General features: G+C 37.9%; 1 long non-coding RNA gene across 1 annotated transcript; it reads left to right on the top strand.

The window, feature by feature from the left end:
• The first annotated feature begins 5599 nt into the window (after positions 1-5599).
• Positions 5600-24213, top strand: LOC121064104. The gene is made up of 3 exons (XR_005816342.1): positions 5600-5740; positions 9818-9971; positions 24132-24213. It is a non-coding gene; the product is annotated as an uncharacterized LOC121064104 (long non-coding RNA).
• Positions 24214-25243: the final 1030 nt, after the last annotated feature.

Genomic DNA, 25243 nt, shown 5'->3' with positions numbered 1-25243 from the left:
CTTTTGAGAATCATTTTTCCAAACCACTCATTGTTTCACTTGATTTCTGTCACATAGATAAGGATGTTATTACACACAGCCTTGCATGCATATCTGATGTATAGCACCTGAATTGCTATAGTCCAATCTTAAGAAGAGGTAAATGCAGCAAGTATTGAACGTGTTAAGTAATGGAATTAAGGGAAGCCCTTGAAATGTGGGAATAGAGGAAAACAGAGAAATTTTGGAAAGTTAAAATAAATAAAAAGACAGGAAATATTTCTTAACTTTTAATAGGTGTTGCAGGGAAAACTGCTCAGTTCACATAGTTTATATGAAATCAATATCAAAACACTTTATTGATTTACCCTTTACATGAAATTAGACAGTAATCAGTGAATGCTGCCAGATGGAGAAGCAGCTGTTTCTGGCCCAGGCATAAGTTGTGATGCTGGGGGCAACTTGTGCCAGTGTTAATCCAAGCTGTGACTTGTGCAGTTTCCAGTAAAAGGACTCTACCCTCCAATTACAGATGTTCACCCTTCTTTCATACGTCTTCCCAAGCTGACTCTGTTTTTCAAAAGTCTATTTGTAATTCTCTGGTCACACTCCAACCTGCCTGAAGGGTGTCATCCTCTGTAACATTGTCAGTTTGGTGGCAAATGCCCTCCCAGGCAGTTTTGACCATTTAATTTACTTGTACTGGGTACACTCTGTATCTTAAAAAGTGTTGCTACCCAGGCCATTTGCCAAAGGTGGGCTTTGCAATCACCCACAACAAAGTTTCTAGTTAATTATGATGCCTTTTAACTAAATATTATGATCAGTGTTTCTTTCAGAGTTACCTGATACTTCTTCTAGGCACATGTAGTGTTTGTTTCTCTTCAGGACAGATGAAGGTCTTGTTAATTTTGCCAGTCTTGATTAATTGCTGGTAGTCTACCACACATTTGTAGTATATTTTTATAAAGAGCTCACATACACAAGGTTGTTATTACATCATTGTATGTGTTTATATTCAACTGAGTGGAAATTGGAATTTCCACCTCCTAGGAAATTTTTGCATTTCTTCAAAAAAGAAAGAAAAAAATCAGTTTTTCCCAGCTTAGAGCAAAAGGTTGTAAATATGCTTTCTTTTCCTTCATTAGGAGTTGTAGAGACAATGATTGCTTTTTGGGAAACATTGAAGAGGAAAGGAACAGTTTGCTTATTTTCACTTACAAGCTCCCATCTTGGCAGCAGACTGCCTTAGGTCTTAAGGGCCTGTGACATGAGGAGTTCAACAGCCCTTGCTCTCTTGAAAGGTCTTATGGACCTGTGTTGTAGAAGAACTCTGAATACTGAGTTCACAGGAGCACACCTGGTAAGCTGCTAAAAAAAATGGGGTGTTTCAGAGCTTCTCCAGTGTGACAGTAATTTTTAGTGTCAGAAAGTAACTTTGTGATGCAGGAGGAAATTGTCAGTGTTCATTAGTTCTCTTATTTGACTAAGCTTTAACCATAATCCTTACTATATGCATTTCACTCCAATTATAAATTGTGGGTTTTTGGAGAGGGATGGGGAAAGACATTGAAATAATATGGTAGGTTTTGATTCACTTCTCACTATACCATGAAAAGACAGGCAAAACAGATTCTGGCCTAATACCTGGTCATAGCTGGGTACATAAAAGCACAGAGATGTTGGAAGAGGAAAGTGACTGGGACGCTAGTCATCACAGGGATGTAAAAGGAGCATTGAAAGTTAGCTTTGCATTTGTTGAAGCTGTTTCATCAGACTGTAAAGTAATGTGATATTTAAATGTAATTACCCAGAAAATAAAGAACTCAGCTAGCCCTGTCCCTGCAGGACAGAGACTGTACTCCAGTCTTCTGTAACCTTTTGTAACCTTCTGCAATACAACAAGCTGGAGAAAGTGTCCATCCCCCTCTCCCTCCTCCTCCCCCCCCGTCCCCCCCATCCCCCACCCCGGATTTGTTTGAGGGCTCTCCTCCAAAGAATTCAGGAGTCACTGCATGTGATATCGATTCACTGATTATTTCAGCTCTTATAACTCCTACTGCCTTGCACAACGAGTCTCCCTGCTCAGTGTGCTGCCAGGTAGATATTGCCTAGCCTGCAGGTAGGCTACCTTCCTTTCTCAGACATATATATATATATATATATTTAATCAAAATGTGCTATATGTGTACACAAGACCATCAAAATCCAAATGCAACTTATATGCCTTCCACCACAGTGAAGGATTCACTTTCTGAGGTGCTACTACCTCTTAATTTTGAATACCAGACTACAAAAGCAACTTGAAAAGCAACTGAATGGGAAACTTTGCAAAAACAAGGTTTTGGCGAGATGTACAGTTGTACTGGAGATGTACAGTTCAGGACATCACTAATCACCTCAGCCTATGTTTTTATGGTTCTGTCATACACTTAACAGGATTGTCTACATTATAGTTGAGATGAAAACCTAATTCCTCTGGGAACTTTCTGGAGCACATAAGAATAAAATGTTGTTACAGATAAATTGTCCAAATTCCAACACAATTGTGTTGCCTTTAACCAGGTTACCTGTACAGTTACCTAACTTCCAGTTACCTACTGGTTCTTTTCTTTCTTTACTAAATGTGTTTTTAACACTGCTGAATGCTCTTCAGCTTTCTGTTTCATTCTACTATGGTTTTCTTTCCTACAGCAGATGAAACTGTGCTCTTGTAAAATAGTATTTTCAACAGTACACTGGATGAATTGTTGTCTAAAAATTTAATAATATATTTTATTTTCATTATTCATCTTTAACTTTTTATGAAACAAAATAAAATCATCATGATACATAATGTTCATTTGACATAGCTTGTGGCCAGGTTCTGGTGTGTGAATGCAACCGGTCAGAAACATTCAATACACTCTGTTTCCTTAATTTTCTTTCCTTTTATATATATATATATATATATATTATTTTTTTCCAACTTTTGTTACACTGCTAGCTTCAGTTAATTTTGCCAATCATAAACATTTCTGACTGAAAGGAATGCCTAATAGAGTGGCTCAGGAACTAAAGATGGGGAATGGGGGCTGTCGTCAGTCCCTGACACTTTGTCTCTGCCGCTCCTTCTCAGTCACTCTCTGCCCCTGCTCCACGTGGGGTCCCTCCCACGGGTTGCCGTCCTTCCTGAACTGATCCTGTGGGGGCTGCCCACAGGCAGCATCTCTTCAAGAACTGCTCCCACATGGCTCTGTACCACGGGGTCCATCTGTCAGGAGCAAAATGCTACAGCACAGGTCCCCCACGGTGGGCAGCTCCCCCCAGACCCCCTGCTCCTGTGTGGGCTCCTCTCCACGGGCTGCAGCTCTGGCCCGGGGTCTGCTCCTGCGGGGACTCTCCATGGGCTGCAGCCTCCTCCAGGCCACATCCACCTGCTCCACCGGGGGCTCCTCCACCGGTTGCAGCGTGGAGATCTGCTCCATGTGGGACCCATGGACTGCAGGGGGACAGCCTGCTCCACCAGGGGCCTCTCCACAGGCCGCAGGGGAGCTGCTTCTGCATGCCTGGAGCACCTCCTGCCCTCCTTCTGCACTGACCTTGGGGTCTGCAAGGCAGTTTCTCACTCCTCTCTCTCCCAGCTGCTGTTCCCCAGCATTATTTTTCCCCATTTCTTAAATCTGCTCTCACAGAGGTGCAAACAACATCACTTATTGGCTCAGCTTTGCCCAGTGGCAGGTCCCTTTTGGAGCCAGCTGGAGCTGGCCCTTATCTAACACGGGGCAGCTTCTGGATTCTTCTCACAGAAGCCACCCCTATGGAACCCCACTACCCAAACCTAGCCATATATACTGACTGCAGACCGTTACACTATTTCAGACAGATCTGCTGTAGACTATACTTCAGTTAGTCTCCCCACCACTGTGCTGAAGAGCTTAGATCAGACAACCAAATTTCTTCTGCTTTAATCAAAACTATATTGTCACTTGCCACAGGAGAAGAGGAAGAGGATGATATTCCCATCAGTGTAGAATTGCTCAACAGGAATGGCTGGTCTGTCCCAGTAGTTATTCTGGTTTCATGGGCAGGGAATTGTCTGCCTCATGGAGAACTGAAGCTTTGCAGATTGCTCTGTTGCAACAGCCTGGTGGCTAGAGACAGACCTTGGAGTTAAGGTAGCAAGTGAACCTTTCTGTTCTTTTCTTAGGATGCAGAAAGAAGAAGTAACAATCAAGGTCAAACAGAGACAGCTGAGAGTAGTACAAACATGGCCCAAAAATTACATTAGAAACTGGATTTATATATATATATATATATGATCACTGAAACCAGTATCTCTGCTCAAGTACTGCAAACTCTGGGGATGCATTCACTTTCCTTGCCTTGCTGGTACAGTGTCTGTTGTTATAGGTGAGATTTTCAAGGCTGAATTTATCCATATTTGACTTTTTTCCTTGCATTTAATCCTGCTATACCTCTATCAGCAAGGCTGAGGAGTCCCTCCTTTTGTCAGAGCTTTTTTTTTTTTTTTTTCTATCCAATGCAAAATATCTCTGCAGAGTAATAGTCACTTTCAAACTTTTCTATTCACAAGCTTCTGACTCCTGAAATCTTCCCTCAAAGGGCTTGCTCTTCAATGTCTGGCTCGTTTTCTTTCTTCTCTGAACTCTCTCCAGTTGACTGTACAGCTTTCCTGAAATGAGGATTCAGGTCTGTACCTAGAAAGATGAGAAATTTCTTCCACTCCATTATTTCATTTTCCCTATCTTTGTAACAACCATTGCTTTTGTTTTTATTATTATTATTAATTATTATTTTCTTATCATAATATTGCCCTGAAAGTTCTTCTTGAAGTAAAAAACAAGTTTTGACATTTATGACTTTGCTTCTCAAAACAGTCTTTACTATAATGAATACAATGCTCTTACTAAATATTTCAGGTGGGATCCTCCTCTGATCGACTAGACCCATCCTGCCAGTAGAGAAAACTCTATGCAACTGCAGCACAGCTTGCATGCAATAAAAGGAGTGGGTGGTAAGAAATGTTGTGGCCTTTCTTCATCTCCATCTCTCTGAAGGACCATAGAGGTGGTTTGCAGTGGTCCCTGACATTGCTGAGTGCAAGCATGTGCTGGCTGGAAGAACCTCTTGAATTCTTTCGTGTTTAAAGAGCAAGACAAATGTCAGAAACAAATAAGCCCCCAAAGGAGCAATGTATTAACACAAGCAAATTATAACAAAGCAGGAAATGTGTCATGCTTCAGTGGCTGAAGCAGGAACTGGCAATGGAGATTCTTAAGCTCTATTTTTAACCTAGTTATCTAGCTTTATGACACTTTTTACTTAACCTTACTGTGCTTGTATTATGTAATATACGGTCATATCTTACCTCAGAAGTTTGCTGCAAATATCCATTTGTTTTTCTACAGAATTTGGTGTTTCTCAGGGGAAAAAATTATTTAAAATGATTCATTATTAACTTATTGCACATCCAAGATCATTTATTTTCTCATGACATTTCTGCCAAAAAACAGTTTGTCTTTGATTTTTAAAAAGCGTAGTGAGGCATGCAAGCCTTTTAAATCTTACCAATTCTGCAGCGTCATAGGTGGCTTAGGGCAAAAGGAAGATAATAAGTATAGGCAATATGAGGCCGTTATGATCACTGCTTTCATTACGCATCAATTTAAATGATTATTTTTTACAGGTGTGATATTAGGAAGGAGGACAGAATTGCCATAAGGAAGAAGAAAATCTTCACAATTTATAAAAGCTTCAGGTTTGACGTTTCATTTTCTTTGCCTTCATTACAAAAAATTGGAGCAATCTCCCTCTGGAATGAAAGAAAAATGCTAAATATTTATTTTGCTAATTGATAGTTCTGTCATCCATCACTCTGTTCTCCACTTCCAAATCTGAAGAAGTCCAATATGCAGACAGGAAACCCCACACCACAATTTCTTTCCTTCAGAAAATGCTAGGTTTGCTCCTTAAAGACAATTTAAACTTCATATTTTTAGCCTCCTGAATTTCAAGAGCTAGCAAGTCTTGTAGGATGAATTCCCACATTCAGTGATTTTGTTTGTTTTAATTTTATTTTTTATTTTTTGACAGAAGACATATTTTATATCAAAAGGAAGCACCTTCATGGATTTGGTGAGATCAGTTAAAGCACTCAAACCTGGGCCTTGGTCTATTTAGGGTGAATGGGGTGAAAGTGAAAAGAGAGAGGATGAAAACATTTATATAAAGAAACTACATATACTCTTTGAAGCTTATTAGAGGTAAGAGACAAATTTATCAAAATTCTCTGTAAAAAAATACAAGGACTCAGGATAACTCTCACAGCTCTTAGAAAATATCTAATCAAAAGAAAGAAATTAGAAAAATTTTGAATGTCACCATTAATTGTCCAAATGATCTGTTTGTTGATAAAGGGAATCTTTAATTACAATCTAAAAACAGAATAGGAAGATAATACTAACTATCTTATAAGTCTTTAGAGTATATTTGTAGCAACTTCATGCTTTCAAATGCAGCAGAAGCTGTTGGAGATGACTTTTAGACTGAAATTCTGTACTGGAGGTGAAATTCAATTTAGGGAAAGTGATTCTCTATTAAGTTTTTGTGTCTATGAAGAAAGAGAGCAAAAAAAAAACACCCTCTAAATTTCAGGAAAACAAGCAAGGAAACAAACAAACAAACCCACAAAAACACAAAACAAACAAACAAACAAGCACCTTAGGTCTTGAACCAGTAAATAATGTTCCGAAGGAAATAGATCTATTGAAAAAGATGGCATTTCCTAACAACTAATACTAAAGCACAGGAGCAATCTGTCCTGATGGTCTGCAAAAGAAAAGAGGGATCACAGCTAAATAAGAGAGCTGTGGCTAGAGCTTGGGAAAAAGAAGAGGGTTTGTGACCTTTAGAAGAAGGGGCAGGCCACTCTTCAATATCTTTATTAATGATCTGGATGACGGGATTGAGTGTACCCTCAGTAAGTTTGCAGACACCACCAAGTTAGTTATGAGTGTTGATCAACTTAAGGGAAGGAAGGCTCTGCAGAGGGATCTGGATAGGCTGGACTGATGGGCTGAGGCCAACTGCGTGAGGTTCAACAAGGCTAAGTGCTGAGTCCTGCACATGGGGCAAAACAACACCATATAATGATAAAAGCTGGGGGAAGAGTGGCTGGAAAGCTGCCCAGTGGAAAGGAACCTGGGGATATTGGTCAACAGCTGGCTGAATATGAGCCAGCAGTGTGCTCAGGAGGCCAAGGCCAACAGCATTGTGGCTTATATCAGAAATAGTGTGGCCAGCAGGACCAGGGAAAAGATTGTTCCCCTGCAGTCGGCTCTGGTGAGGCTGCACCTTGAATACTGTGTTTGGTTTTGGGCCTCTCACTACAAGAAGGATACTGAGGTGCTGGAGCATGTCCAAAGAAGGGCAACAAAGTGGGTGAAGGGTCTAGAGACTAAGTCTTAGGAGGAGTGGCTGAAGGAACTGGGGTTATTTAGCCTGGAGAAGAGGATGCTCAGGGTAGACCTTATTGCACTCTAAAATTGCCTTAAAGGAGGCTATAGTGAAGTGGGGCTTGGTCTCTTCTGCCAAGCACGAAGTGATAAGACAAGAGGAGATGTCCCTAAATTGTACCAGGGGAGGTTTACGTTAGACATTAGGAAAAATTTCTTCACTGGAAGAGTTGTGAAGTACTGGAACAGGCTGCCCAGGGAAGTAGTTGAGTCACCATCCCTGGATGTCTTCAAAAATTGTTTAGATGTAGAACTTAGTGACATGGTTTAATGGTGAACTTGGCAGTGCTATGTTAAAGGTTGTATCAGATGATCGTAGAGGTCTCTTCTAACCTAAATGATTCTATGATTGTATATAAAAACAAAAAAAAAAAAAAAAAAAACAAAAAAAACCATAAACCTGATGGCTGAGATGTAAAATGACAGCAAGGATGCCACAATCTGCTCTTTCCCCTGGGAACACTAGAGGAGAGGGGAGACAAAAAAAGGAAGCAGGGAGGCAAATAAGAATCTCCAAAGTACAGGAGAGTCATCACTGTAAGAAATGTCCTCCACCACCATGGAACAAGATAACAGCATATAAGAGAAAAAGAAGAGGAGGAGACTCTGCTTAAGAGTGAGATAAGGTGTTTGTGGGTCTCTTATATGCTTGAGGACTGTGCTAGTCCCCAGTGTTGCACGCAGTTTTGCTAAGAATATCTATAGCTGGATGGGTTAGCAAAAGCCCTGTGTTTAGTAGCAGTAGCTGGGAAAGGAAGAAAAGTAGGCATGGAGACCAGCTGCCAAGCAGGAGTGGGGCAGGAGAACTGACAAAAAACAAATCAAAAATCCAAGACCCAGTTGGTGGAGTGGGCAGTAATAAGGCATAGCTATCAGGGGAGGCTTGCAGGGCAGGCAAGGAAAAAGTCCAGCTAGTGGGAGCTGAACTGGGAACAGCGAGATTCATGATGAATGGGAATGAGTGGTGGAAGCAAGTCTTACTGCAAGATCAATGGCAACTTAGATCGGATCTTGCTACCAAGCAGGACATACCGATTCCCAGGTGGATGTGATGCTGCTGCAGAAGGGGGCCTAAGTGTTTGTATTTAGTGGAAACCAATGATTAATCAGTTTGGTGAGTAGAAGGAAACAAGGGATTAAATTTGTGTTGGCTTTAGTAAGAACATGGACATGATCCTGCACATGCAAATTAGGAAGACATGGTTGGGTGAAATTAGTATGGAGTAGATAAAAAGCTGTTTGAAGAAAACTGTGCAGCTATTATTAACTTTTTGCCAAAAATGGGAGGAGAAATCATGAGGGCTTAGATGGATTTATTACCAGTCGGTATTTTACTTAATCATGATGGTAATAAGGATGACGTAAAAGAAAATATACTTTAAAATGGCAATATGAAGTTAAATGTTGTTATGGTAATTTGGAAGAGGAGGAGAGAGATACAAGTTTAGATTTCAAAAAGTTTTTGATGAATTAGAGAAAGGGTTTGTAATCAATAAGATGAAATTCAATAAAGAGCAATGCAGAATAATTATTTTGTAGGAGAAATGAAATTTAGAAACACAAAATGGAAAATAACTGGTTAATTAGCTGTGCTGCAGAAAAAATATCTTGAGGTTTGAGCTCACAGGTACAAGTTAATGCAGTGTGCTCTCAAAAAGGCAAATACCTTGCTGGGATGCATCAATAAAATTGTTCCTCTGCACCCAGCAGGTAATTTTCCCTCTAAACAAGCGTAGCCTCAGCTGACATATCTAGGTCTGGGCACCAGAGAGGAGGGCAATGAGAACAGAAGAAAAATGGAATATAAAGTATATGTTAAAATAGTGAGAAGGGTTGTAGGGGGAAGGAAGACAGGGTGACAGACCACCCAAAAAACAAACACAACCAAAACAAACCAAACCAAAGTAATCACTAGTTTTATTCTTCTTCATGTCCACTGGAGTAGGAGCTTACCAGTTCCAGGCTAGGAACCATGGTTAGTAAGAAACCTGGAATGTGGAAGTGTGTCTTGTAGACATAGGAAAGAGCTGTTAGGGAAGCACAACAACCGTGTCACCTACAGCTAGGCATGTATGATGGAAATATATAGGCCAGAGGTTCACAAAAGCATTTGATTACTCACACCTCAAAATGCTGTATGATCCATTCAAGGTGCAGTTGATGTCGCCTCAGGGCAGGGAATGCAAAGTTCCTTTTTGCCTCATGTTGTAATGCTTATTATGGCACTCACACACCTTGCAGGGTGATCCTGTGTGTAGTGCCTTCTACAGTATCTAGTTTCATAATTACTTCTAACCAGAGAATTATTATTATTTTTACAGATGGAGTTCAAATCAAATGGGGATGCCAGGATCTTTCCCTGCCTCCTGGCCAGTAGGGCTGGAATTTCACTGTGTCTAGGAAAAGTGGAAAACCTGGCTCGCTGCCAGACTGCAGATTAGTGCTGCTGAGATGCTGTCAGCAGCAGTCTTGATGGTAAATATTCATGAGCTAAAATGTGCCAATATTCATGTTTGGTGAATTGCATATTCAATGCTATTGTCTATACCACTTTGTAAAGGTCATTCTGGCATCTAAAGTTAACTGAAATAACTGATCCACTGTAAAAGAACACCATTCTCTCAGAAAGTGTGAAACCTGTACATTTTCAAATAGTCTTTGTGGGCCACTTGTAAACACTTCTGTTTCCATTATCAGGTGACAGCCCCAACATACAGTGTAGCTTTAATTTAGCAAGAACAGCTGTTGGTTCTGCCCAGCTTTCACTGATTCTTGCTATGCCTTATTTGACTTTGAGAGTACAAAAACTGTATCTAGAATCTCAGAATTTCATTCACTTGTGCAGTGGGTTTTTATCTGCAGTACTTTCTTCAGCACAACACAGTCAAGCTGATGTCTTTTCAGTTTTTGAATATAGAACAAATTTTATATAAAAAAGAAAAATGATTCCACTTATTTTTACTTCACAAACAGCTCATTTTGGGATGGGGCAGGGAAATCCCATATTAATTTTCAACAAGAAGGTATTGCTGTGAGTGAATTTCTGTCAGAGCCAAGGAAATGATTCTTTCAGCTGCAAGAATTCAGTGCTGCAATGTCATAAGAGCATGTAGTTATTATTCTGAATGCTATGCAGACTGTAACATAAGACAGAAAAAAGTGCTCACGAGGAACATATTGAATTATAATAAATCTGTCTCGTCTGGAGACAATGATGAGCTGGCACATTTTTTCAAGTGGCAGTCACATAGGATGCTGTGTGCTGCATACATATTACTGTATTAGCAATAGGCAGAGAGAGGATGGCACCGACAGGGGAACTGCTCAGACAGATAGGTTGATCATTTGTATTCCAGAGCTCAGCAAGTGCTCAATTCACTGATCCAAACCAAACATGTTGAAGTCAAGGCCTGTTTCTATAACATGTTTGATATACAGCTGAGCAGTAACTGAATCAAAACAGCATCTCACTATCGCTGTCTGGTGCCTTACTGGGTGGTGAAAGCAAGTGAAGCTTTTCCTGGCACTAGGGGTATGTTGTATGCAAATGGACCATCTCAGTGGTAAATCTTTAACGTGGCAGACAGAACATTAATTGCATAGCTCCCCAGGATCATGTTGCATGCCCAGTTTCCTTAAGTTAAATTATTCCAGTGATTCTTCTCTTGATGGAGGATTCCAGACATTGCAATCCTACTGTGTGCCGCAAATTAGCTATTCTGCAGTTCGCCTTCAAGTCCTAACTAACTCTTGGGGCAAATGACATTTACATTCACAATATGTATCTAACTGAGAGAACCCAGTGTGTTAATTACAATTCATATTAATATTATGAAATACAATCTAATAATTAATGTGATATAATATGGTGTAATATGTCTATAGTTACAGTATCTTTCTATCATGGGTACAGATTCCCGTGATGAAAATGAAAAAGCCACTCTTTCAGTTTTTTAAACAAATAAATGGCAAAAGTGATCTTCCTGTACATATTATAAAACTAATTCCTGGCATGCACACTGTGCTGAGGGATCAGCCCTTTGCTCTTTGAGCCGGTACTACTGAGGCTGTATACTCACGCACGTGCACCCAGATGCACACACGTACTCAAAGGCTTTGTTCCAGCTGCTTGCACTGTAATGACCTCACCTTTTAGTGTGTGCCCATAACTTAGCATAGCTTCAGATGTGCCATGAGCAGCATGCAGTGATTCTCCAGAGGCAGAGGTTAGCAGCATGACATTGCAGTCTTTTATTTTCTCTGAACATTTTTGCTTTCTCTTAATCTACACCCATTTCCATGTACAGGTGAAGGTCTATCAGAAAGAAATTAAGAGTTGCTCAAATTTTTATGCATGTATAAGTACAGTTCCTTCTATTTTCCAGAGAGCATTCTAATGTAATATCCTTTTCATTAGAATGAAGATACACTGTTTTAGATAGATTAGCCCCATTTGCAATGAAGAAAAGAAAGTTTAGTCCTTTCCAAAAATAAAAGCTCAACATCTCCTAAGATAGATGTCATTTGAAAGAACTGTCTAATCCACCTTGTTCTTTCCCTCATGGTTCCTTATTGCAGTTTACTTTTATTCTAATTTCTCTTCAAGAAGATAGGCCCTCTTGAAAATGTGATATATCTCTGGTAAGTAAGGAAAAAAAAAATCAAGAAAAAGGGAAAATTTTAATTTGCAATGGTGGAGGAAAAAATGTAGGTAAAAGAAGGGGAAAGAAGATGATTGTATGGAAAGACTGCTTATTTTCCAAACTGAGAATTCAAACAATGAATTTCCTGTTGCAGCCCTTTTAATAATACATATATGTAACAGGCAGGAGGTGCAAGACTGTCCATAATAACAAGTAAGCAAGCAAGCTGTATCTTTCTGGAGAACAACTTGTTGCTTAGTCAAATAATGTCAAAAAGGGGAGGGGGGGGAGATGATTTTAAATTAAAAGAGGGTAGGTTTAGATTAGATATAAAAAATTATTTACTCAAAGGGTGGTGAGGCACTGGAACAGGTTGCCCAGAGAAGCTGTGGATGCCCCATCCCTGGAAGTGTTCAAGACCAGGTTGGATGGGGCCGTGGGCAACCTGATCTGGTGGGTGGCATCCATGGCCATGGCAGGGAGGTTGGAACTGGATGACCTTTAAGCTCCCTTCCAATCTATGATTCTACGATTTCTGCCAAGAGTGAGTGTTAGAAGGAGGTGCCCTCTGTGGCCAAATACATCACCAAAGAAAGCAGTACTTGGAAAAGAGGAGTTGAAAAAAGGTTATTTTAATGGTTTATTTTAAAAAGCACGTAAGTAAAACAGCTAGAATACAAATAAAAGGAACACATCATGGAGTCATACAAGTCTAAATCAAAGTGTTTTTAATAGGTATTCCCTGACTACATAGCTTTGAGTCGATCACAACATAAAGAGGAAAATATATCTACAGTATGTTCTTGTCAGCTTGACTTAGTTAATGTAGACATTTGGAAACACAGAAGTGCCTTTATGTTTGCAATGTTCTACCTACTAGATTTGGGCTTGCAATATTGAACGTGGGTTCAATCTATGGCTAACTTTAATTTTTTTTCAACAAAAATAAGCAACAGATGAACATTTTCTTTTCTGCAATGCTATCTGATTGTAACTTGTCTGTTACTTAGCTCCAACATGTTTTAGTTTGTCCTGATCCTATAAAGGAGAATGCCTGGTAGCTTAAACATATAAAGCTCCTTATTGGAGCAGGATACTTTAGCATGCAAGCCACACTTTCTTTGGAATTTTTAATCTTACATCCATTAAAGACAATGTAAGCTGTGCAGTATTAAGTCCTTTCCAGACTCTCTTCACTTAGCTTACAGTGGAAATTATTCCAAGGTATATTAAGATTGTGATTAATATTTTTTCCTCACAGAAACAGATTGCCTAGTTTATGTGTTTCAGCATGTCTATGATTCATGTTCTTGTGTTCTCAGATGGTGGGAATCTTTGAAATGCCCCGTAAGTGATACAAAAAGAGAAAGTATGAGGACACCAATGTTTAGATGTCAGCTAATTCCCACTGCTGTCCGTACTCTTAGGAGTAAGAGGAATAGAAAATGAATTGTAATGACTTTTAAAGTTGTTTGTTTGTCCCCTGGGGTTCCTTTGTGGAGGTGCTGCTACTTGGCCTTTCCTATGCAGTACTGTGCCTGAAGGCGTTTGTTATAAAAAAATGACATAATGTATGTAACACTGCAGTCATTTTTAAGCCTGCACAATATCAGCTTGAAGAGGCTTCTTTATAGCATGTTTAGTGACTGATTATGTAAACAGAACAAAGTTCTTTTTCTGTTACATGAGTGTGTAATCTCTAAACATTTACGATCCAAACAACTTGAAAATGTTGGCTTTTTTCCACTTTTAAAGGTTATACACCCAAGTAATTCCCACAAATACCAAACTGCAATAACATGTATTTAAACTTCAAATGTCTCTGGCAAAATGTTGTGCTTTTAATCGTATCCTGGAAAACGTAAATGTAGTTTCAGAGGTAGCAAATGGTTTATGACAGGCCAGATTCTGCCTCCTTCACTCCTACAAATTGTGTCTTGGAAAAGTGATTCTATTAAAGGGGTAAAGCCCTTCATAAGTGAATAAGAGTGGTACGATCACTTCACTTGTTCACTAAGGGCATTTCTATGGCACTAGATATTCCTCTGCTTGGAGACAAGAGCTATTATTTCATTATGGTACTCTGACAAATGGCACAGAGATATTCCAGGGTCTATAAAACCTCCAATGCAGCAGTCAGAGGTTGGACTAGATGATCTTGGAGGTCTCTTCCAACCTAGACGATTCTGTGATTCTGTGATTCTGTAATACTTAAGTCAGACCTTCAATCTTCTTATGAAATAGAATAGACATTACTGCTTGGAAAAATTGACAATCCCCATTAGTATCTGATCAAGCTGCTGTAACTGGATGATTTGCCCCTGAATACTTCCTTGCACCCCAGTCATTGATATATGTTATTTGTAAAACAGCATATTTTACAACTCCAAATCTCTTTTTCTCTGAACAACAGTACAGGTGGAAAGGACTGGGGAGATGGGAAAGAACCACATTAACATGAATTATCTCCTACTGCCTCCACAGATCCCCTAAACATCTGTTCAAACTGTGCATGTTTTTTATTTACCAGTCTGGTGGTAAATATAAGTATGAAATAGCAGGTAACAATTCGACATTCAACCATTAGTCTGCGGGCAGTTTATTTCCCTTTGTAAATTTTCCTCTTTTCCCTAAACACAAGAATAAAAGGGATCGTAAGTGAGAACAGAAGGCACTGAAAACTCCACGAGACTGAATTCTTACACTTTTACATGGTTGTAGAAGGAACTGATGAATGATCAAAATATTTGCTCTTAACACTTATAAAATTAAAATCATGTTTCATGTTCCTGTGATACACATTGATCTGCTTATTGAGAGTAGCTGATTCTGTTCTTTTCACTGAATAATATCACTGGCTATTGAGTAGACATGGAAGAGAATCAGACCTTTGGGAAATGAAATATGAGGCATTTTAAATTCTTGGCTCTCTTTTATAATTATTTTTTTACCTATACTCTGTTTTTACGGCTTGGGTGTAAGTACACTGTTTTGATAACCAAGTATATATAGGACTATATATCCATGAAATATGTATTAGGACAGACCAAGTCAACTCATTCTTTTATCTCAGAGCAGGAGGTCAATTCAGAACTTGAAAAAGAGGACAGGATAATATTGACCACTACTACTACTACTACTACTACTTATTATTTCTGAATAAAACATATCTGAAGTTCCAGTCCTCTAGTAAAGCATGTGAAGTGATCTTAAAATGTGCTTAACTGAAATATTCACTCAGAGTATTAAGAGATAGTTGAAGCAATTGTTATCTATTTAATATATTTCAGAAATTGATTATTGGTTTTTGAGGCACAGGAAAATCTCAGTCATACTTTCTGATATAAAGAAACAGATCAGTCTCAAAAACATGCATGTACTATATAGGATATCAATATATAAAACTGGATGAAATATATTTGGACTTATTCTAGTCTGAAAATATTTTGCATCAAAAGAAATTGCTTTAGGTGAAGAAAATAACTATACATAAGGTCTTCAAATATTATTTGTAGATAAGCACTAATAACTTAATGATGACCTCTGTAGACTGAGACTCTAGGCTTCATTACTTTCTGCCACTTGCCAGCTGTCTTGATCAACAGTTTTGAACAGTCAGAAAATTACACAGCTTTGAGATAACAGTGATAGAACTAAATTTTTAAGATAGATTGAATGAAAACATAACATTGAACTTGAATGTTATGTCAAAGTCAATTGAAAAAAAAGAAGAAAATCTTAAAAAAAAAATAATAAGGCCCCCTATCTTACTGAGACCTGTTAATATTCCACAAAAAAATTGTCTTGGTGGAATTTTAGTCAAGCTCTTTGCCTGCAACACCTCTCTTGTACGGTCCAAAACAAGATTAAATCTTGACAAGAGAATCAGGCCTGTTCCCATGCTTGGAAGCATGTGACACTTTCAAGGCAAATGTTTCTATCCACCAGCTCCAAACTTGGGACAAATCACGGATTACTCAACTGTTTCCTTAATTTCAGTGGAGTACATAATATATGCTAAAGGGTTCAACGAAATAAACAGAGGATAACAGACCCTTTGTCCTGCTGTTTCTGTGCATGATTTGCAAATAGTTGTTTAATTCTGACAGTTTTCTTTTGATATGTTGCTTGTATGGTTTTAACTGTGGCTTTGCTAGTGGACTTTTGAATTGATAGTGCACAATATTCTACTGAAGTTGAATGTTTATTCCAGATTTTTCAAGCTATTATATGCAACTTGAAGCAGGATTTATTTCTGTACACTCTCCCAAGTACATAAATATGTTCAATGGCTAACAGTTCCCTTTGCTAGACTAGTGGCTTAACAATACTGTTCCCCAATGACCTTTTTTGTCTTCATCCTAAGGTTTTATTTTTTTTCTTATGTCCTCCTGCCACCACAATGGAAAATATTTTCAGGGCAAAAACCTGTTTTGACCTGTGTCTTGCAAAACACAGAATTACTCTTGGACTCTACACAGATCAGCAGTTGTGGAGTTCTGTCATTTTCTACAAAATCTTCAATTAGTCATACTTGCCAACAGAAGTTGCCAACTGCCTTCACAACGCATATCAGATATAATACACAAATACACACATACATGCACACACCTCACATATATATAAAGTACTAACCTATGAGATTTTTTTTCTGAAATACTAAACAAGCATATCTCTCATTGCTTTAAAACAAACACCTTTCAAGTTGGAAAACTCTTTTTTTTTTTTTTTTTTTTTAAACAGTACCTAGTCAATTCCCTAAATCTATGTTAAACTCTGGACACTGGCCATGTGCTTATCATTTGCTATCTGTTAATTTTTACAGTCTGTTTCACTTCTTACCTTAGCACCTTATTGATACTCTCTACTTAACAGGGCTTTTTGATGCACATATAATGTACTATCACTGCCTGTGTTTGAGGTTTAATATCATTTTAGCCCAAGGAACTGATCCAGAGATTCTCATTCAATTGCATTTTATTTGCATGTATGAAGCTCATCTCTGTCATTGACACAGACAACATTGAAGTGCTGGTTGTTTTCAAATGTCTATACATTATTATATTCAAAGCTTCTTTTCTCAGACAGGAATCATAGTTCCAATATGCTTTGGTTTGAGGAACGCAGAAACTGTTAAGCTTCTGAATGGTTATATTTCCTCCAGTGTTTGCTTATTTGCTATTTATGTTCATTATTTCAACTGTGCTTGCCCATTAAACATAACCCACAAAATATGCTCTCACCCTAATTAAATTAGGTGGTGATACACTCTTTGTTGTTGACAGCAAAAGCTGACTCACTTGACATTGTTAAGTTTATATGAGAATACATACAGCTTTCATATCTACTAGAAATCTGCATATTTTTTATCAAATCTAAATTTCTCATAACTATAGTTTTGAGTGAACAAAAATAATATTTTTGTATTAGTCTGGGGGAAGAACTACATTTTTTTCATTATGTCTTTCCTAGTTCATTAAATTATGGGAAGTACTTTATAACCTAACAGAAAAAAAATAATATGTAAAATGACTAAAATTTCAGGTCATAGTTTAAACTGGATCTTTTTTTCTGAAGTGAGGATAAAGAGCCATCAGACACAACTCCCAGAGAATGGGGTGAATCTTAGGCATACTAAGTCTTTAAATATGGGCTGCATTATTTTTTTTTATTGATTTTTATTTACTTATTTATTTTAAGTTGCTGCAGTTACTAATCAGATGCAGGAATCACTGCCTGAAAATAATAATGTAAGATTAGACTGAATGACCTTTATGTTTCTTTCTGGCCTCATCCAACTCTCTCTCTGAGCAAAGTACTATCTCTGTTTTTCTCCTGTGGCCATTTGGTCTATCAATCATTGTGCGTTAGCCTGAGACAAATAAAATGACAGCAAGGCAAATTGGAAACCAGTATTTGGACCAGAAAATGCAAAAGATGTAAAAATTTTAATATCCAGTTTACATGCCTACTTGTACAACATGTGCCAAATCTTCATGAATCCAGACACTTGAACTTGTCATGATTGAACACAGAAATTTATATAACTAAAACTCAAAGCCCTTTTAAATAATCCAATAAAAGGAGCAAAGCTCCCAGACAAAACCTGTGGTTTGATCCTCTCTTCACCCTGCTGGACACTCAATGTTTTGCTACCCTGACATATATAGCAATGGTGGTCTGGAGTTACTCACAGTCTTGAAGTTCTTGAAGAAACTTTATCTTGATATTTTCTTCTGTGCTACTAAAGAATCATGACTTCCTACTTGATGCAGTACATTGCTCTGCCATCCAGTGTTTGGTAGTGGGCAGGGGAAAAGAACAACAATTCATCCTTCTGATGTAAAATATTGCTAGTTTTAAGGAACTTTTTGCACAGGGAGGTACAAGTACTGCTATTGTCTCTGTCATTAAAATGCTGTATAAGCACTCTAAACACAGTTCAACCCAGAGTTTGAGTCAACAATTGCATGATCACATAAAATGAGACAGTTCGAATATAATGAATCTAACATAGTGTCTGCACTCATGATGCAGTATGCATCACATGTGCATTGCTCTGAGAGTTGGGTAAATGATACAAAAGCTTTTAATCCTGCCTTAATTTAAATTTGTAATTCAGTCATTACAGTTAGATTTTATGTCTCAAAAACTGTATCTGTGAACTTTTTATTGAGAACTTCCAGAATAGTAGAGAAGACAAAAACACGAGCTGTTACCATAGACAGAAAAATAGCATCTCTACAGCATCTCTGCAAAAAAAGAGGAGGATCTTCTGTGAGCAACATGTTTTTAATTCTGGACAGCATGTGTTAACAGTCTATCCAATTAAGAGTATTAACAGAGTCATGAGGCAGTCATACGAATGAGGAACGAAGTGGTAACTTTCAGGTAGGTGACCATCCCTTTCATCTCTCTGCCTTGAGCAGACTCTTCCTCTACATCTGCCCCTGGAGCAGCTAGATGTGAGAAATTGTATTAATTAGCTTAATTGACTTGTCTCCTCTTGATGAACTCTGAAGCTGCAACTTGTCTTGTCAGCTGCACCTGCAAGATGCTAACATCTCAAATTTCCCAAACCCAAACAGGACAGCCTGCCTTCTATAGAAGGATTATTGGTCTAGATGGCCTGTTCATAGAAGGTGATGTTTTACATGCTAGCAAAAAAGTGAACAAAACTCCTAACAACTCCACACATACAATGCACAATAGTTATGACTGCTCACAGGAGTAGTCTTAACATACTTGTTAGTGCAATTACATCCTCTGCAACAAGAAACATGTAAACAATGTTATGTTAATTTTACATGCCCTTGCTCTCCCTCCTGTAAGCTTCAGGCAACACTGGAATATGATATACATATGCATATATATTTCATCTCCAAGATGATTAGATGGTCCTTTAATTAAAAAGTTGAGAAATTCCATATAGAGCATGTGATACTATTCATACCAAACTTATTTGTTGGTAAGATGCACCCATTTCAAGAAGCAGTAAGATATGTTCACCTTAATTTAAATATTCTCAAATATTAAGGGTACTTGTTAACTTGCAAAGAGACCCCTGGGAACTGAGGTTAATCATGTAGGATTACCAGGAGGAAAAAAAATGGTAAAAAACATTCTTCAAAGAAATAACTGGAGAAGTAGAATGGAAAGAAGAGTCAACACTTGAATGCAATAAAACTTGTGAGAATGTATGCTTATAGTGCATAATAATCTGTTTTGCAGTGTGAATTTGAAATGCTACTTTTGTTAGACATATTTAGCAGTTGGACCGCTTTTTTTAAATGAATATGATCTCAATTACTTAACACTTGGATTTTCACTCTCTTCTTACTTTCTTGCTCTACTTGTGTTAAACAATTTATTTTGGAACTAGATCTCACCAGATATTTGTGCAGCAGCTAACACAATAGTGCTGGGTACAGATGTAATACAAATTATGAATAAATACAGATGGTATTCATGACCTTAGGCAGGTTCAGGGATGAGAGGAAGGTCAACATAAAATATTATTTCCACCTGAACCGCTCCTTGAAAAAGTCTTACCTACTTCAATAGTACTAAGATTTCATGCTAAATTTTAAATTTGCAGTTGAAACTATTCCCATTAAAGTTCATTTTGAGCCTTAAATTTGTGGGCTTTGTAAAGAAAACATGCTTTAATCTTTCAGTGTTGGCTATGAGATCTGAGACCATCCTTGCTGTCAATAGGAGTAATTAAAAAGAACAGGAATGATAGTAGAAAGGGGAATTACCTGTCCTTGTTTTTTGATCAAGAAAGCAAAGTAAAGATTTTGGATATGATATACTATAATTAGCATCAGTTTTAATTGGAAGCAAGATAATTTGCACGGGTTATATTATCAGCAGGATACAGAAACCATTTGGCTATAAATTTTTTTTTTCTCCTTGTCTTTTAAGCTGAACTTGTTCAAGAAAGGAAACCCTTCGGAATTTTCATTTTCTGCATCTGCTGACAAGATGTAATTAAAAAAAAAAAAAAAAAAGATACAGAACATACAGAAGGTATATAAAGACAACCCCAGAGATCAGAAACACACACACATACACACAGAATTTAGATTCATTCCAGGCATGGGGGTTGTGGGAAGAATGATTTTCACTTAGGTGCTGATAACCTGGGGAGGTTAAGGAAGTCCTAGTCCCCAGACCATTGTCTGCTTCTCCCTGTTTCACAGTTTCACACTAATGACATACATTGTGTCTGCAATGCAGCACTGCAGAGCTCTCAGTTTCTCCAAAGCAATAAAGCCTAACTGCAACTAACGAATGGAACCTTCTCAGCTATTGTCCTATACTACAGTTCTGTTGGAGTTATGGGATGCATAGACACATGCTTTCTGATGGTGAGGCCAAGTGGTGTGGCCCTGTTTTAAAACAGGAATCTGTATTTTTCACCTCTGTTAAGAAAGGTGACCCTGCTTCTTCCCTCTTGTTAACTGTGATTTTTCTCAAGGCAGTAGAGGCTGCACAGTCCCAAGGGCCTAGATTTTAAGAGCCAAGTGTCCAAAGCAATGCTAAAACTTCAGTGTTGGATATTTTGTGTTGGTATTTTCATCGTACAAAAAGGGAATGGTTCCCACTTCATTCAAAAACTATTTTGACCTGTCAGACTAGGAAAGGACTACTACTTTTACTTTCCAAGGGGATCTTTGTTCCTCCTGATTTCTTCCTGACTATTTTCTGTTCAATACAAACTGAGACATCTTGACTGTTGCCTTAACCACAAAAGCTATGGTGTATTTATGAAGCCATTAGCATGGTCACAGATTATTATTACACATGGACACCTACCTATAATCCATAGAATCACAGAATCATTCAGGTTGGAAAAGACCTTTATGATCATCTAGTCCAACCTTTAACCTAGCACTGACAAGTCCATCACTAAACCATGCTCCAAAGTTCTACATTTACACATTTCTTGAAGTCCTCTAGGGAAGGTGAATCAACCACTTCTCTGGGCAGCCTATTCCAATGCTGCACAACCCTTTCAGTAAATAAATTTCTCTTAATATCCAACCTAAACCTCCCCTGGGATAACTTGAAGCCATTTTCCCTCGTCTTATCACTTGGTGCTTGGGAGAAGAGCCTGATTCCCCACCTCACTACAATCTCCTTTAAGATAATGGTAAAGTACAATAAGGTCTCCCCTGAGCCTTCTTTTCTCCAAGCTAAACAACCCTAGCTCCCTCAGCTGCTCCTCATAAGACTTGTTATCCATTCAACTCCATTAGTAATTTTTCCACTAGCAAGGTTAGGTTCCACTTGCATGTCTTTGTGCAGCAGTCCTTTTTAAATATACACGCATAGAAACATGACACACAGTCAGACATTACTAGTTAATGCCTCTTAATGAAATATAGCAGTTTTTTACAGGACTACCTTCAGTTAAGGTTATCTCAGAACTGAAGAATCAGGGATGAGTCTCTATTTCATGTTACATTATGTTTTGCTGTTTGTTCTGCAGGTGCTTTTCTTGAGGAAGAAAGATAAGATAGGACTGGACTTCTGCCAGCAAATGACAACCGATGCCTCCTCTTCCCCAGAAATAATTCATTTCTTTTTCATTTGTCTCTCATTTCCATGACAGAAGCACAACCTTTTCTGCTTACCTGAATATGATTTTTAGCACACAGGCACAAACTAACACAGCTTACTCAGTGTCACTGCTCTGAAAAAAAATTTCCTTCTGGAGTACTTTTTGTGATTTTCAGTTGCCTAACTACATGTTTTGCATTTCTATAAAGGCTTGGGATGTACTGGTTTGGTAACTCAAAATAAGACACTACTAACTATGGATAATGTTTCATTCTGTTCATGAAGTCTCAGAATGGGTTATGGTCCCCATTTATAGGTGTACAATCTCAACTTCTTTGCATTGACTTATCTTGAGCAGGATCTTAATTCACCTGAAGATAAACACTTTTTTTTTTTTGGGGGGGGGGGGGACAAATACGTAGTCTAACTCTAGATTTTGATTCATAGAATCATAGAATCATTAGGGTTGGAAAAGACCCCCAAGATCATCTAGTCCAACTGTCCCTTGACCACTATTACCCAATAAACCATGTCCCTAAGTACCCTTGCAACCATTTGACAAACATAGCTGCAGCTATCAAATTTCGTTGTCTTTCATGCTTAAAAATAAAAGTCATAGAATTTTACCTGGCATTGGAAAACCATCTCTTTGGTTTTGAGTGTGAATTGTTGGTGAAAGTCAAAGGTTGGTCTCCAGATCATTTCAGTGTAAGCTAATGATATATGTGAGTGAAAGAGAATTATGGTAATAAGAACTGTTCATGTCACAAAACTGGGAGCCAACATCAAAACATATCACCAAGACATAAGGATGAAGAGCTGTAATACATAGAAGCAGAACTGGGACAGAATCCTTTTCTCGAAGCAAAGTCTTTTTATAGGCCCCTACCAGCTGAAGATGACTGCAGATGAGAGCTTTGTATAGTGGTCAAAAGCACAGGACTCTTGTGAGCAACACATGAATGCAATAAATCCATAGGAAACTTAAATTCTTGTATTTGTAAGTTGAAGTTCTTTTATCAGAGACATGAAGCCAGAATTGACATAATGTAGAGTTCAAGTCAGACCACCCTTGACTGTCCTATCATTCACAACCAAAAAAAGGAATTCTTCTTAGGATGATGTAGAGGAGAGATGACTGGGGAATGTAGAGACCTTCCACTATGAGGAGAGACTAAGAGTTCATCTTCCTGAGACTAGTAAAATAAACTGTAAGATACGATTGGTATGAATAAAAACTCTGGCAGATTACTGCCAAGGCGGAGAAAAGAAATGAAAGTAAAGGAAATGTGGTTTTAAGAGCAGCTAAAATTAAACTTAGAATGGAGATGAAGAGGTTTCTTGCTACCCAGAAGAGGAAACTTCTGGTCTCACCTTCAAGCAAGAGTTGTGGTCTAAAGAAACATCACCAATTTTTAGATGGAACTAGAAACGTTGTTTGTTTGTTTGTTTGTTTGTTTTTGGAGGAGGAGGGGAGCTATATAAACTTTTGACAATAAATAAGTCATCTTTTTGGAAAATTATCTTCCGGAATTGCAAATCACGAAAGCATGTAGTGTAGCAAAGTGTCTCCGTTACTATTCATTATGCTCTTTTTGAAATCCATACCTTTCTACATACAATCTTGTGGTCTTAGCTTTTTGTATGTTTGTCATTTTAGAATACTATTTGGAAGAAAGATGTTCATCTGTAAAAAGCTCCAAGATGGAATTTACACAAAAATGAGATATATATATTATTGTGCTCTGTAACTGCTGAACACTGAAGAAAGCTTTTCTACATAGTTGCTATTATGACTGCATAGTATAAATCACTAATAAATATGACTATAAGGCTAGAAAATGTGAGATTATTATTATGATTTTTTTAAAATCAATATTATGTAGTTGTAAAGATGCTTTTCTCTTTCTCTTGTGTCTTTGAGGAGCTCCAGAGCCTAGTTCCTAAGAACATGAGCACAGGCAAAGCAGCAGGAATATCCTTTGGACCCACAAAGAGAAACATGAGTAAGGGGTACTTCATTTAGTCTACTCCATATAACTGCATTTTGATGTCCATGATCCACATGCTAGAGATAATTATATTTCTACTAAAACCCTTTTTCCCCTCTTTTTTTTTTTTTTATTATTTTGTTTATAGATTGCAAACGAACTGAAACATCAAATACTGAAGATCACTCTACTGTGTGAGGATTTTCTAAGGAGATGTCCCTAAAGGAAATACAGGGTTGTTTTAGCTAGGTAAAATGCTAGTATAATCAATCTGTGTGCCCAAATCTGTAAGGGAATAAAGTAATATTCATCAATGGATCTAAAAGGTTTTTCATATTTCAGAGTGTCTCAGCTGGAAACCCACCCAAATAACAGAGAAAAACAATTATACCTTTTTTTTTTTTTTTTTTTTTTTTTTTAATAAAAATGTTCACACTATTTCATGTTGTACTGCTTTTTATTTTAAAAGTCTACTCATAATGTTTAAATGCTTATAGGTCTACGGTGTTTTAAATCAGAAAATTAATGTCTTTGCAGGTGACAATGGATACCACTGCATATAAAGCATGTGCAGCTCACAGACACATATCATTATAGTAGCATGGACTGAAAGGTTCTTCATTTTATCCTAGAGACTCTGTAAATGTCTTGTATGAATTAGAACAAAAGTAGCCAGTGGGCTAAAAAATTTCCAGCTACTGTCTTATACTGGTAATATAAGAGTTATTTGAGTTTGGTTATGTTATGCTGAGAAATGTACCATCTCTGTTAAGTCTCAGCAAACAAAACCAGTGTTGATATAAACTGTCACCTCTTCATGGCAATTTCTGTTTCTTGTAAAATACTGCTGTTAGAACATCACTGTCACCTACTAAACCCACAGTGCCAGACTGTGCTCTCTTAGTTGTGTGATGCTAAATGTCATGAGGTGTCTAGTTTCATAAAATTCTCTGTACAAAGGACATGAACTCTTGATGTGACCCAGATTTCTTCCTGACTGCACCAGCCAAAGCTCTTCTCCTGTATTCTCCAGTGTCAGCTTGTA

Source organism: Cygnus olor, chromosome 1, assembly GCF_009769625.2.
Source record: "Cygnus olor isolate bCygOlo1 chromosome 1, bCygOlo1.pri.v2, whole genome shotgun sequence".
NCBI lineage: Eukaryota > Metazoa > Chordata > Aves > Anseriformes > Anatidae > Cygnus > Cygnus olor.
The sequence above is the reverse complement of the archived record's forward strand: the minus strand, read 5'-3'. Positions and strand labels throughout refer to the sequence as shown.